Source organism: Bidens hawaiensis, unplaced genomic scaffold (genome assembly GCF_021521415.1).
Source record: "Bidens hawaiensis isolate Kalapana, Puna unplaced genomic scaffold, B.hawaiensis_p1.1 tig00041714_1, whole genome shotgun sequence".
In the NCBI taxonomy this organism is placed as follows: Eukaryota; Viridiplantae; Streptophyta; class Magnoliopsida; order Asterales; family Asteraceae; genus Bidens; species Bidens hawaiensis.
This window is the reverse complement of record NW_027497387.1, coordinates 137661-152016: the sequence shown is the minus strand read 5'-3', so window position 1 is coordinate 152016 and position 14356 is coordinate 137661. Positions and strand designations below refer to the sequence as shown.

At 37.5% G+C, this 14356-nt stretch overlaps 1 pseudogene across 1 annotated transcript; it reads right to left on the bottom strand.

Annotated features, from left to right (window-relative positions):
- Positions 1-6254: 6254 nt before the first annotated feature.
- Positions 6255-13006, bottom strand: LOC143593129 (transcription factor MYB92-like; annotated as a pseudogene). Its single transcript, XR_013146049.1, has 4 exons — positions 12875-13006; positions 12645-12771; positions 11947-12089; positions 6255-6872 (listed from the first exon to the last, which is right to left on the bottom strand). The product of XR_013146049.1 is annotated as a transcription factor MYB92-like (transcript).
- Positions 13007-14356: the final 1350 nt, after the last annotated feature.

The following is a 14356-nucleotide window of genomic DNA, read 5'->3' as shown; positions in this document are numbered from 1 at the left end:
GTTACTTAGTTGGCCGTTAAAAAAAACAAAATCAAGGATTTAACAATCTGTGTTTGTGAATTTATTCCATTATTAATTTCTAAAAGAAAATAGAAAAGCCACACTTTTAATGTTGTGCTCCGTAAATACTACGCTCCTTAATCACGTTAAAGTATTACAACCATACACTATCCTTTGGGACTTAAGTTGGGACAATTTAACCAATATAGACACTTCGAATTACAATAAATCGAGTTTTTGTACACCTATATATGAGTTTATTGTTGGAAATCTTGTATTATAAAATGCCGAAAATAAACGAAGCAGTAAACCGTAGGAAGAAGATGAAATAATCATTATGATTATTAATGGTATTGTCGTTTGACGCGGGCTCGGGTTTTCGGAGTTGCATTTGTGTCCGCGGGCACGCACGAGTTCAATGAATTTCTAGTCCAGAAACCCAAATTTGCACAACAAAAACTACTGATCCTTTCAGAAATGACATCAACTGTCAAACAAAATAATAATTTCCACACAAAACCTCAAAAAATTGTTAATGTTAATAATAACGAAAAAAACAGTTTTTTCCGGTACGAACCAAAATGTTAATTTTTATAAAGACCGACAAGATTGTGTTTTTTCCAAAAGAGATAAAAATGTGGGGGGGGGGAGCTAATATTGTTAAGACATATGAAAATCGAGATAAATCTTGGATTTTTTATTGTGGTGCTACCGACACCATGACCTTTGAATTATCTGACATTATTTCAAATTCGGAACCTAAAATTAATCACATTAAAACTGCCAACGGCGGGGTTGTTCCCGTAAAGGGAGGGGGGATTATTAAAATATCGCCTACATTAAAACTTTCAAATTGTCTTTATGTCCCTTCCTTGTCACATAAACTATTGTCCATTAGTCATGTCACAAAGGAATTAAACTGCACTGTTTTAATGCACCCGACCTTCTGTATCTTACAAGATATTAGGACGGGAAAGATTATTGGGCGTGGGACTGAACGTCATGGATTATATTATGTGGAAGAGGTGACTCATCATGGTACTGTGTTGTTAGCCCACGGATCAATAAATAGAGAAGCCTAGTTATGGCACAGAAGATTAGGTCACCCATCTATCAGTTATTTGCATATTTTATTCCTAAAACTTTTTCCTACTAACGAAACTTCAGTTTGTGAAACGTGTGCCTTGGCCAAAAGCCATAGACATACCTTTAAACCTAATAACTCTCGGGTTAATTCCCCATTTTCTCTTATTCATTCGGATGTTTGGGGACCAGCAAAAGTTATCGGAGGACAAAAATTTCGTTATTTTGTCTTATTTGTTGATGATTGCACTCGTATGACATGGATTTATTTTTTAACACATAAATCTGAAGTTTTTGATAAATTTACTATGGTTTATACAATGATACAAACACAATTTAAAACCAACATTCAAATTATTCGATCTGACAACGGTGGTGAATTCATAAATGTTTCAATAAAACAATTTTGTCAAACTACAGGAATAATTCACCAAACATCATGTTCCCACACTCCTGAACAAAACGGTACCGTTGAGCGAAAAAACGTATTCTATTAGAAATAACCAGGGATCTTCTAATCGAATCCCAAGTTCAAAAAACCTTTTGGCCTGAAGCTCTTGTCACTGCTACATACCTTATCAACCGGTTGCCAACAAAATCACTCGATCTTAAAACCCCACTTCAAGCCCTTTCGGAATTCACCAAACTTCCTCCACCTCTTACTTTACAACCTCGAATATTTGGTTGCTCTATCTTTGTCCATATACCCAAAATTAATCGAAGTAAGCTCGACCCATGTGTTGAAAAATGTGTATTTGTTGGCTATGGTGTTAATCAAAAAGGCTATCGATGTTACAGTCCAACAAAACATCACATATACACTACCATGAACTGTGACTTCCTTGAAACTGAGTTCTTTTATGCCTCCCACCACAATGGTGAGGGGGAGAAAGATCATGACACACTGAGTTGGTTAAATGGGTCCCTAAATGGGTCTCATCCTCCGAAGAAATCAACGATAATACCAAAGATGGGTCACCAACCACACAACAATCTGATAGGCCGCCTATAAGTGTTCCAAATCCAAATACTTCCGACCTAACCTTCTGAGTAAGTATATCTCAAATACCTAAAAATTCTCTTGATAAAGACACTCATAAAAATATTGATGTATCTAACGATCATGAAATAGAAATAGAGAAACCAGTACAGGTGGAAGAAGAGGAAGAATCGGTACATGTGGAAGAAGAGGAAGAATCAGTACATGTGGAACAAGAGGAAGAAATACAAGAAGAAACGACCGAGAAATATGTCCTCCCACCAAGAGTTAATAGACGGATTACAGCAAGAAGATACTCTCCGGAAATACAATCTAAATCCTCCAGATACCCCATAGCAATATAGGCGAAGCAAACCTATCCAAAGAAGTCAAAGCCTTTAATGCTTCCCTCTATGCTGAACAAATCCCAAATTCTGTTGAACTAGCCTTAAGATCAAAAAACTGGAAGGATGCCATGGAAACAGAAATGAAGGCATTGATTAAAAATGATACATGGGAAAAATGTGATCGGCCACCAGGAAAGAACCCAGTAGGGTGTCAATGGGTATTTACAGTTAAGCATAAACCTGACGGAACCATTGAACGATATAAAGCTCGGTTGGTCGCTAAAAGGTATACCCAAACATACGGTATTGACTACCAAGAGACCTTCTCTCCCGTAGCCAAGATTAACACAATTAGGGTTCTTTTCTCAATCACTGCAAATAAAGGATGGCATCTTCATCAATTTGATGTCAAGAATGCCTTCCTCCATGGAGAATTAAAAGAAGAAGTATATATGGAAGCTCCACCTGGATTCACAGATAATTTCAAAGGAAAGGAGATATGTCGATTAAAAAAACTATCTACGGGCTTAAACAATCTCCTAGAGCTTGGTTCAGCAAGTTTACTCTAGCAATGAAAAGATATGGATTTCGACAAACCAACTCATTCATACACTCTTCCTTAAAAACAGAGGTAACCTTGTGACTTGTTTAATTATATATGTTGATGATATGATCATTACAGGAAACGATGAAGAAGAAATGAAGAAGTTGAAAGCAAATCTACTCACAGAGTTCGAGATGAAGGACCTGGGAAGGCTTAAGTACTTTCTTGGAATTGAAGTACTAATATCTAAAAGGGGTATTTTTATATGTCAAAAGAAATATATTCTTGACCTCCTTGCCGAAACATGAATGATTGACTGCAAGCCAGCCGACACACCAATAATGGTTAATCATAAACTACATATGGAAAAAAAAGGGAAGTTAGCAAACAAAGAATTATACCAACACTTGGTAGGAAAGCTGATATACCTCTCTCATACACGTCCAAACATCTCATATGCAGTGGGGGGTAGTTAGAAAGTTTATGCATCAACCACAAGAATCTCACATGGAAGCAGTATGGAGAATTATTAGATATCTCAAAGGCACACAGGGACATGGGTTCTCTTTCAACCAAATAATCACCTAAAAGTTCAACTTTATACGGATGCAGACTGGGCAGGAGATAAAGATGATAGAAGATCGACAACGGGATACTTCACCTTAGTTGGCGGAAATCTTGTCACATGGCGAAGCAAAAAACAGAAGGTGGTAGCTTTATCTAGTGCTGAAGCAGAATTTCGAGGAATTGCACGAGGCGTAACAGAAGTTCTATGGATACATAAACTTATGACAGAAATTGGCTTTCTCCAAACCGAAGCAAGCAAGATTATGTGTGACAACAAGGCCGCTATACAAATTTCAGAAAATCCGGTTCAACACGATCGAACAAAGCATATAGAGGTTGATAGGAATATCATCAAAGAAAAACTTGAAGAAGGAATTATACAGCTACCATTCGTCCGATCAGAAGACCAGTTAGCAGATATATTAACCAAAGCCGTGAATTGGAGAATTTTCAGCAATTGTCTTAGCAAGTGGAGCATTGGAGACCCGACTGCTCAACTTGAGGGGGAGTGTTAGAAAACCATTATAAAAATAAAAATGTCAAAGATATATGCTTTAACCTTATTTCCCAATTTGGACTTTGATAACTTGTGTACAGCTCCTATGGACCGTTGGAAGATTAAATCATGGAGCAATTTTTCCATATTTTGATTATTTCCTTGTAAAGGTTACAAATCTTCTTTTTTAGTCTATTTTTGTTTGTAATGAAAAACACAACTGATCAATATATCAAAGATTCAAACTCTTTTGTTCTTCTCTCATTCATATTTTGATTGTTATTAGATTTCAAACACATTTTTTATAGAGAAGGGTGGGTAGTGGCTGCGAGCCAAACAAACAATCATAAGCATGAAGATAGATGAACAAATAGAAGATAAAAATTATGATTTTCATTAAACTTAAACAAATATTACATAACTTTCTTTCCACCCCGATGAGTTCTTCCGAGGTGGTTCCTCACACAATGACCAACCTTCACAAATGAGGCCCTAATACTCTATTTATAGGCCCTTGAGCCTTGTTCTCCGACCCATGTCTCCTCTAGCTGAAGAACCCATTAATGTCGCAATTCACCAATTGTCTCAGCAACACTAGCTAGGAAGTGTACTATATGTCTCAGTGGCACTTCTAGTGTTGCTAGAATTCATGAAGTGTCACAAGTGTCAAGGCGACACTTCTAGTGTCGCAAGAACTGTCGCTCAACAATGTGGAGCTAATTAATAATATCATTTTCAAATTTCAGTTCCAACCAAAGGGACTTAAGGTTCATTTGGTTTTAGGGAATTTAGGGTAATTTGGTTTTGCATTGATCTCACAAAACCCATATTTGGGATTTTGGGTGATTTTGTTTTGTACACCGGCCACACTAAAAGTTCTCTCTAGATTTGGGGATTCTTGTTGGCATTTACACTAGAAGTTCTTCAAATTTGGGGATTCTCAAAGTTAAGGTTTCCTTTGTTGATCATGCTAGAAAAAATGTTAGTGAATTAAGTTTTCACTAACTTTGGACTTATATAATTGTATTTATGTATGCAGTGATATATAACTATTTATGGGTTTGTGTTCTATTGTGTGAAATCTTCACAACAAACCAAATCATGTCCACACGGAGCTATGATGAAGGAGATGTTGATACTCGAAGTTGTTTGGTTAGAACAACCAGGGCTGTGCGATTTGCGGTAACACTACTCGTTCACTACCCCCCCCCCTCCTGCTTTACTTAATTAATAATCTAGATCGATTATGGCAATCCGTGAAGCAAGTAGAGAATTTGTTTTGTTGACAAATCTAATACGACACATTTGTGGACCTTTTGCTTATTTGGAATTTCTTTTGGCAAAGTGACACCAAGCCACCAATAATTTAGTTTTTAAAACTGCAAATTTTTCCATATAAATAAAATCGTTCGAATCTTGTACTTTAAGGATTTGAACTCGCAACCTCACATCAATGAAAGGGACATCATACCACTAAACTAAAAATAATGCAACATGCATTGCTCAAACTTAAGGAAAGGTACGTAATCAAAAGCGTAAAAACCAAGCATATCTGTCAAACTTTATTTCACTATTAGATTGCTGAACAGTTTAGGTATTGTTGTTTAACGAGTTGGTAGATTTATTAACTAAGGCACTTTCTATATCAACGTTTAAAAAGTTGGTTTATTATTAAGATGTGTGTACTCAGGAAGTTCAAGTGATATGATCATCAAGACTTGAAATATGCACAATTGTTTTTTTTCATTAGCCATAGGGAAATATGTTACAAAATGGATGTTCTCAAAGAGTGATATTTTAGAAGTTAAGTAAATCAAAATTAGCCAATTGTCCCTTTTCCAACTAGCAATCTAGCATATGGTGTGTACTGTTTATCACCACCAAAGTGGTGAAGGTAAAGTTCCGTAAAATAAACAATAGATGATTTTAGAGGTAACTTTTAGAGGAGTGTGTGATCGCTTTTAAGTTAACTCCAAACATTAACTTTCATCAATAGTGAAGCATTAACTGTATTTGTTTATCATCAACATACTAGTAATATATAATGGTCTCTTTTCCAAATTTGAACTTGTTACATCTATAGTAATATATATGCATATCAAGTACGTACATTTTGCTCTGCCTTCTTTACTTTGAATTAAATCGCTTCGAAAAATGATTCCATTTACTCGCTATTGCTTTCCAAAAGGGTTTTGTAAAAGGTTCATGTACCTTAATAAATTAAACAAATCATTATTTTAACCCTTTAGTATTCGAACCAAGCCGAATTTTAATAATAAGATGGTTCACTCATAAGCCCGGGAAAGTCCAAGAGCATGTCGTGATCTGCGTCTAGCATGGCCTCGACAAATGACCCATCACAAGCTTCTTCCATAGTTTCTTTAACACCATTTAACAATATAGTGTGGCTGTTACCTTTAACTACCTCAAATCCTTCAACTACTTCTAGGTTGAGGTTTTCATCATTTCCATTTCCATCTTGTGCATTATCAGTTAAATAATCACGCCAATTAAATGTTTGTTGTGGAATAGTTTCATTCAAGGTTGAACAAGTGCTAGAAGAAGATGATGCTACAGAAACATGGAATGGGTTAGAGATTTCTTGGTTCGTTGATGAGTCCTTGGCATATGTGATAGCTTGGAGTTGAGTTAAAAGATCTAGCGAATCGGTTGTTTTGATGATTTCCAGTAGTTCGAGTTTGACAATATTGTTGTTGAAACTAGGAAACATTAATGTATCCAAAGTGACTTGTTGGATTTCTTGATCCTATGTGAATAATGTGTTCTTGTTGTCTTTACCAAGTGAACACATTCCAGTTTGGGTTCTTGTAAGTCCACTTATGTTGCCATAATCGGCTAGCATGATATGATCCTATAATAAAAGTATTATTATTATTATTATTATTATTATTATTATTTAAGTTTATCTTTTATTTAGTTTCCTTATTGTATTATAATTAGTTTTCCTTTTGTTTATCTTTTCCAGTTATTATGTCTTTGGTTTTCCTATATATTGTAATCTTGTTTGAGAAAAAGAATAAGAAAGAAATATTATTTTGGGTCTCTTTTCTCTTATTCTCTTGTGTTCTTGGGAGATTGACGGTTGTCTCGAATAAACCGTATCAATTGGTGCTTTCATTGAGCCTTAGCCTAGATGGCTTTGGAAAAACTCTTGTGGGAGCATCCACAACAACCTCGTTTTACTGGATCTAATCCCGCCCTATGGATCTCTCAAGCAGAGCGATATTTTTTTTACGCGATCTATGGCGACGAGCGGTTCCCTATGTCATTGAATCCTTCGATAATGAACCATTCTGGTGGTTCAATAGTTGGCTTCGTAGTTCAGACTTCCTCACCTGGGATGGTTTCACTACAACAATGCATACTCAATTTCACGCTAGTTCCGTCAATGCAATTGCAAAGTCTGATCACAAAACCATTGTTAATGAGGAAGTTACTCAAGGATTGGGGGATGTGACATTAGGTGGGCATGAAACTGGTAAATATAAGCAACAAAGTTGTAATTTGATGGTTAATAAAGATGTCAATCAAATCTACAACAATAAAATTAGCTTGTTGGCGCCAACACCAATAAAAGGTACAACAAGGCGACCCGTGTTGCACCCCTTGTGGTGGTCCGTTGACATTGACCCGAATAACACCGGAAGACTCGAATGGCGGCCACCGTGGTGCTACGTTGAGACCGCCCCACTTGTCGTTGTACGACTCGAGTGGCGACCACCATGGCAACGTGATTCTGTCCTTGAGGACAAGGACGTTTTCAAGGGGTCAGGAATTGATACGATCCTATAATAAAAGTATTATTACTATTATTATTATTATTATTATTATTATTATTATTATTTTATTATTATTATTATTTAAGTTTATCTTTTATTTAGTTTCCTTATTGTATTATAATTAGGTTTCCTTTTGTTTATCTTTTCCAGTTATTATGTCTTTGAGAAAAAAAGACACAAACACTATCCCGCCGGACAAACAGTTTCCGGCCATCAGGCCACCGATCTATACACCGAGCCGCAGCTCCTCACCACCGTCACTCCACCACCTGGGACCTCACCACGCCGCTCCATCACAGCCGCTCCATTACAAATTGTCAAATCCCTCTCTGGTCATCTTCTCCGGCTAGAGCTTGATACGGCCATATTCTCCGACGGGAGCTTGCTTCGGCCATAAGCTCCACACGGCAAAAGGTAGGTGCGCTCTTGTTTGTGCAGGTCTCTTTCCGGCGGAACATCTCAGTTGAACGGACAAGCTGGATCAAGTTCGAACCGGCAAGAACCAATTGTTGCTCTAAAAGGAGAACGTTATTTTTGCTTTTTTGTCACCGTTCGAGAGATTTTTTTTATGATCTTTTTCTTCCATAGGCTCTCCCTTTTCCGGTCAACGAACTCCCAACCAGGTAGGCCGTTCCAACTTTGAACTTTCAGAATCATTAACTTTCTCCACTGACATTATTATTATTATTATTGCTACCAATTATTATTATTATTATTAATTTTACTATCATCATTTTGATTGGGTGTTCCATTGTTTGCGTTTGTGTGATTAGTTGCAATCATAGAGCGTAGGAACCATGACTATTACCTGAGACCATGTCCTGAAACGAGGGGTGTAGGAAAGGGTAAAGATAGGGAGTATATATTGCGTTTGGCTTCTTGGAATGTAGGAACATCAAATAGTAAGTTGCTAGAATTGGTAGATGTGCTTAAAAGACGTAGGGTTCAAATAGCATGCCTCCAGGAGACTAAGTGGAAAAGGAATAGAGGGGTTGAGTGTAATGGGTATAAGTTGTGGTACTCGGGGTTGGATGGAGCTAGGAATGGAGTGGGGTTTCTAGTGGCTAAGGAACTACACACTAGTGTGGTGGAGGTGATAAGACATAATGACATAATTATTGTGCTGAGATTGGTACTAGGAGAGGAAGTAGTGGCAGTAGTTTGCGCCTACGCGCCTCATGTAGGCTTAGGGGACCAGGAAAAGAGAAAATTTTGGGATTGCCTAGACGTAGTGGTAGGGGGCATACCTAGGGGTGAGAGGATTTGTATAGGAGGTGATTTTAATGGACACATTGGTAAGGCTAACGATGGTTTTCAAACCGTACATGGGGGTTTCGGTTTTGGTGATAGGAATGAGACCGGAACAGACCTCCTAGAGTTTGCGGTGGCCCATGATCTAGGTATTATAAATTCTTATTTTAGGAAAAAAGATTCTCATTTGATCACTTTTAGCAGTGGCGGACGCGACACGCAAATTGACTACCTTTTGATGAGGCAAGGAGACCAACGTTGGTGGAAGGACTGCAAAGTCATACCTGGGGAGACAGTTGTGGCTCAACATCGACTGCTAGTGACAGATATAGGCTTCAGAAATAAGCTGACTGTTTGAGAGAAGAAAGGTACACCTAGAATTCGATGGGGAAATTTGAAGGACGAAAATATCCTACTGTTTAAGGATAAAATCATACTGCAGACGCGGGCTAGACTAAATGGGGAATCAACTCATATATGGGAAGATATGGCGACAAATATCATTCAAGTATCAAAGGAGACTCTCGGGGTCACAACAGGAAAGGTAGGTGGGCATAAGGAGTCTTGGTGGTGGAATGAGGTCGTACAAGATAAGATAAGAGACAAACAAGGATGCTTTAGGGAGCTTACAAGGTGCACGAATGATGAGGAGCGAGTAGAATTGAGGGAAATCTACAAAACGGCCAAGAGAGAGGCGAAGAAGGCAGTGGCGGAAGCAAAGAACGCGGCTTATAAACGGATGTATGAACGTTTAGAAACAAAAGATGGTGAACATGCTATGTCTAAGATTTCCAAAGCTAGGGAGCGTAGAAGGCAAGATCTAGGGACTGTGAAGTTCATAAAGGATACTGATGGCCATGTATTGGTCAAGGAGCAGGACATCAAGCTAAGATGGCAAACCTACTTCCACAATCTTTTTAACAATGGGAGAGCTTACCAAGAAGAACATGACAACACAACCGTCCAACGAAAACAACCGAATAACTGCTACTGCAGACTGATCACACGAGAAGAGGTGCAGACTGCACTTAAGAGGATGGGAAGGGCTAAGGCGGTTGGCCCAGACAACATACCCATCGAGGTATGGAAGTGTCTGGGTGAGGAAGGAGTCATGTGGTTAACTACTCTGTTCAATATCATCCTCAAATCTGGCAAGATGCCAGACCAGTGGAGGAGCAGCGTTGTAGTTCCTATCTATAAGAACAAAGGAGACGCCCAATGTTGTGGTAACTACCGAGGAATCAAACTACTAAGCCATACTATGAAGTTATGGGAAAGAGTGATTGAGGTTAGACTTAGACGGGAAACTCAGGTTACGATGAACCAATTTGGTTTCATGCCGGGGCGTTCCACCACAGAGGCAATACACCTTATAAGAAGATTGATGGAAAAATATAGAGAGAAAAAGCGTGACCTTCATATGGTGTTTATTGACCTAGAAAAGGCCTACGATAGTGTGCCACGACATGTGCTTTGGGAGTGCTTGGAGGGTAGAGGAGTACCCAGGAAATACATAGAGATAATTATGGATATGTATACCAAAAGTGCAACAAGTGTCCGTGCGCCAGTGGGGGACACTGATTTCTTCTCGGTAGAGGTAGGTCTTCACCAGGGGCCAGCGCTGAGTCAGTTTCTTTTTGCAGTAGTCTTGGATGAGTTGTCAAAGTCGATCCAGGGGACGCTTCTGTGGTGCATGATGTTCGCAGACGATATTGTCTTACTTGCTGAGAGAACACAAGATCTAAACATGAAGCTTGAGGAGTGGCGAACAACCTTAGAGACAAAAGGTTTAAGGATTAGTCGCTCTAAGAGGGAGTACCTCCACTGTGATTTTGGTGGGGGAATTGACAATGAGGACGTACAGATCACCATTGAAGGCCGGGTGGTGCCGCAGGTAACGAAGTTCAAGTATCTAGGATCATTTATTCAGAGCGATGGGGAATTAGACAGTGATGTGACACACCGAGTTCAGGTAGGATGGTGTAGATGGAAAGCAGCCACAGGTATATTGTGCAACAAGAGTTTCCCAACTAAACTAAAGGGAAAATTTTATAGGGTTGCAGTTAGACCTGCAATGCTATATGGAACAGACTGCTGGGCAGTCAAGAAGGCACAAGTACGGAAGATAGAGGTAGCAGAAATGAGAATGCTACGTTGGATGTGTGGGCACACAAGGTTAGACCGAATAAGAAACGTTGTGTTTCGGGAGAGATTAGGGGTAGCGAACATAGCAGATAAAATAAGAGAGTGGAGATTGAGATGGTTTGGACATGTGAAGAGAATACAAACGACGAATCATGTTAGATCCGTAGAAAACATTACTATAGAAGGGAGGAGGGGTAGAGGATGACTTAAATTGACGTGGGAGGAGAGTATTAAGCATGATTTGATAGACCTAAACCTCTCCGAGGACATGGTTGAGGATAGGAATTCGTGGAGAAGTAGAATTAAAGTTAAGGATTTTTAGGGAGAAAGGAATAACTTAGGGTTTCTATTTAACTTATTTTGGTCTCACACCATAATAGTATATTCTTTTCATAAATATATATATTATTATTATTATTATTATTTTATTATTATTATTATTACTGTTAAACTTTGATTTCCTTTGTATTGTTTCATACATATATTTTTTAGAGCTGAGGGTCTCTCTGGAAGCCACCTCTTTATCCCTTTGGATAGAGGTACGGTGTGCCTACATCCCACCCTCCCCAGACCCTACCTATAGCTTTGCTGTTGGTGGGACTTCACTGGGTATGATTGATTGATTGACTGATTGTTTGAGAAAAAGAATAAGAAAGAAATATTATTTTGGGTCTCTTTTCTCTTCTTCTCTTGTGTTCTTGGGAGATTGACGGTTGTCTCGAATAAACCGTAACATAGCATCTGAGAGAATGGCCTATGAGTGACTGGATCAATTCCCAATGATGATAACTTCTTCTTTAGTTTAGTATTTCAATAGTTCTTCACATCATTTTCCGTCCTTCCTGGAAGTTGTTGGGCTATAATTGGCCACCTAGAAAAGAAACATACAACATCAATAACTGTAAGAACTCGTTACCAAAAAACCGATCCCTACAGAATCAAGTGAAACACAACTTGTACTGAGCAATTGACTTCAATGGGATCAAATGTATAATTGTATATGGAGCTACTGCGAGTAATTATTTCATTTCCTACACTACCTACAAACAAGTAGGGGTTTCCACGAGGGAAACATCTGTTGGAATCTCTTGATGAAAGTGGTATATCGGAAAATATGTGGGTAAAGAATTTACCAGTGGTTCACCAACATATTTTACAGAGTTTTCTCTGGTTTAGACCTCTGTAATCACTAAGGATTACTAACAGATATTTACATTTTGTATTTTAATATTGTATTTTTTCTTTTTTCTTTTTTTTGCATTAGAAGTTTTTTGTGGTTTTATCAAAATTCCTATGAATGTGTTCATTTTCAATGATTATTGACTTGTTTATGTCATATGTTTTAACATCTAGATCAAATACCAAAATAACCATCCTATTTAACTTAAGTAACAAGAAAAAAAATGTTGAAGAAAAAGGGAAAAGTATGCTGCCTATAGCGGAATGGAGCTTGACGATCAACTCCTCTTCTTGAGACGTAAAGTTTTCGAGCTTGTTGTTAACATTCCTCGTAGTGGTTGTTTTCTTTAACCTACAACTCTTCCCACATATTCGTAAACCTTTTAGTATTAAAAAAGCACAAATATTAGAACCAAAGGACCGATTATTGCACGCAATGTAGGATATTAGTTCATATATAGTCAAAAGTTAAAAACAAATAACTTAGTTTTCTAGGAGCCCCAACTTGCCAATTACTTGTTGTTAGTTTGTTTACAAAGGCCTAGTATGTTCATCCCCCTCTTCGTTCCATGGTCCATTTCTCATATTGATCTTGTCACAACACGGAGGCCGTATGATAGATTACAAGTCACCGGAAAAGAAAAATATTGCATTATGGGTTATGCATTCTAATAATAGAAATGCTCAAAGATGATGAACTTAAAAGAAAGTTAATGGAAGGGTAGAAGATAAGGCGTAAAAAGCATGCTCTAATTAACTTAAAGTTCATGATAATATGACATCTTCTTCAAAAACTATTATGGATTTAAAACTATTTGGATTAAAGATGTTGGGAATTTCTGTAATCATATATCTTAGGAAAATCTGAGAGTCGTGAAACGCTTTCAGATCAAAACTAATTGTTGGTTCCCAAATGTTTTGACCGGATAAAACTCATATTGAGTGCAAGAATCAGTATGAAGAATGAGAGAGTTTATTGAACCAGAAGTTTTCATCGTGTGATCAAACGATGGTTTTAGGGTTAGAATTCATGATAACTGTTTTACAGTTATCATAAGCAGTTATCAGATTTTGAATTTCAAAATAAAATACGCTCATTATCTTGACATGAAAAATAATTACGAAATTTAATAATAATTAAATATCTAATGCATTTTTAATATAACAGCATATGTCAAAATAAAAATACGCTCATTATTTGGAAGGGTAGAAAATATAACAACATACGCTCATTATTTGGACCCTGTCAGGGGCTACCACCCATTAAACCCTGCTACCAGGTGCGCTGCCCCCGGACCCCCCGCCAAGGGGGCGTTGCCCCTTTGGAATCCCCATGACTTAAGGGTTTCGCCCCTAAGTTCCAATTATAATAAGATTAAATAAGTGTGCACTCCGCACCAGACTTATTAAGAATTATATTATAATTAACTTGATCAACATAATCTCCAATTACACTAAAATCACTAACAAAAGAGTCTAGGAATAGGTTTATATTTGGTGGATTATTTGGTTAAACACTAGATTAAACTAATTGCATACCTAAATTATTGATGTTAGATTAAACTAATTGCATACCCTAATAATTAGTAACGGAAAACCCATGATATGGGGTTAGCTATGGTTGAATCAATCCTAATCTTTTCAACTTGTTCTAATAAAAAGAAGTTTATATATGAAGAGTCCAACCAACTTGACAACCAACAATCTTGATTTTGTGCTACCTTTTAGTTCTTATGTGAAGATTGGTAACGCAAAATAATACTATAAAGTTATATGATTGGTTAATAAACGATAAAATTTCGTTTGCTAATACACCATTTTTCACTAGATCAAACACCCAACAAAACCGTAAATAATTAATAATAAGACTAAATGAATAAAAAGAAGATGTGAAAATTTCATTTTAGCCTCTGATAATTATTTTTACATGCAAGAAAGGAAAGGTAAAGAAAGTGGGAATCACAA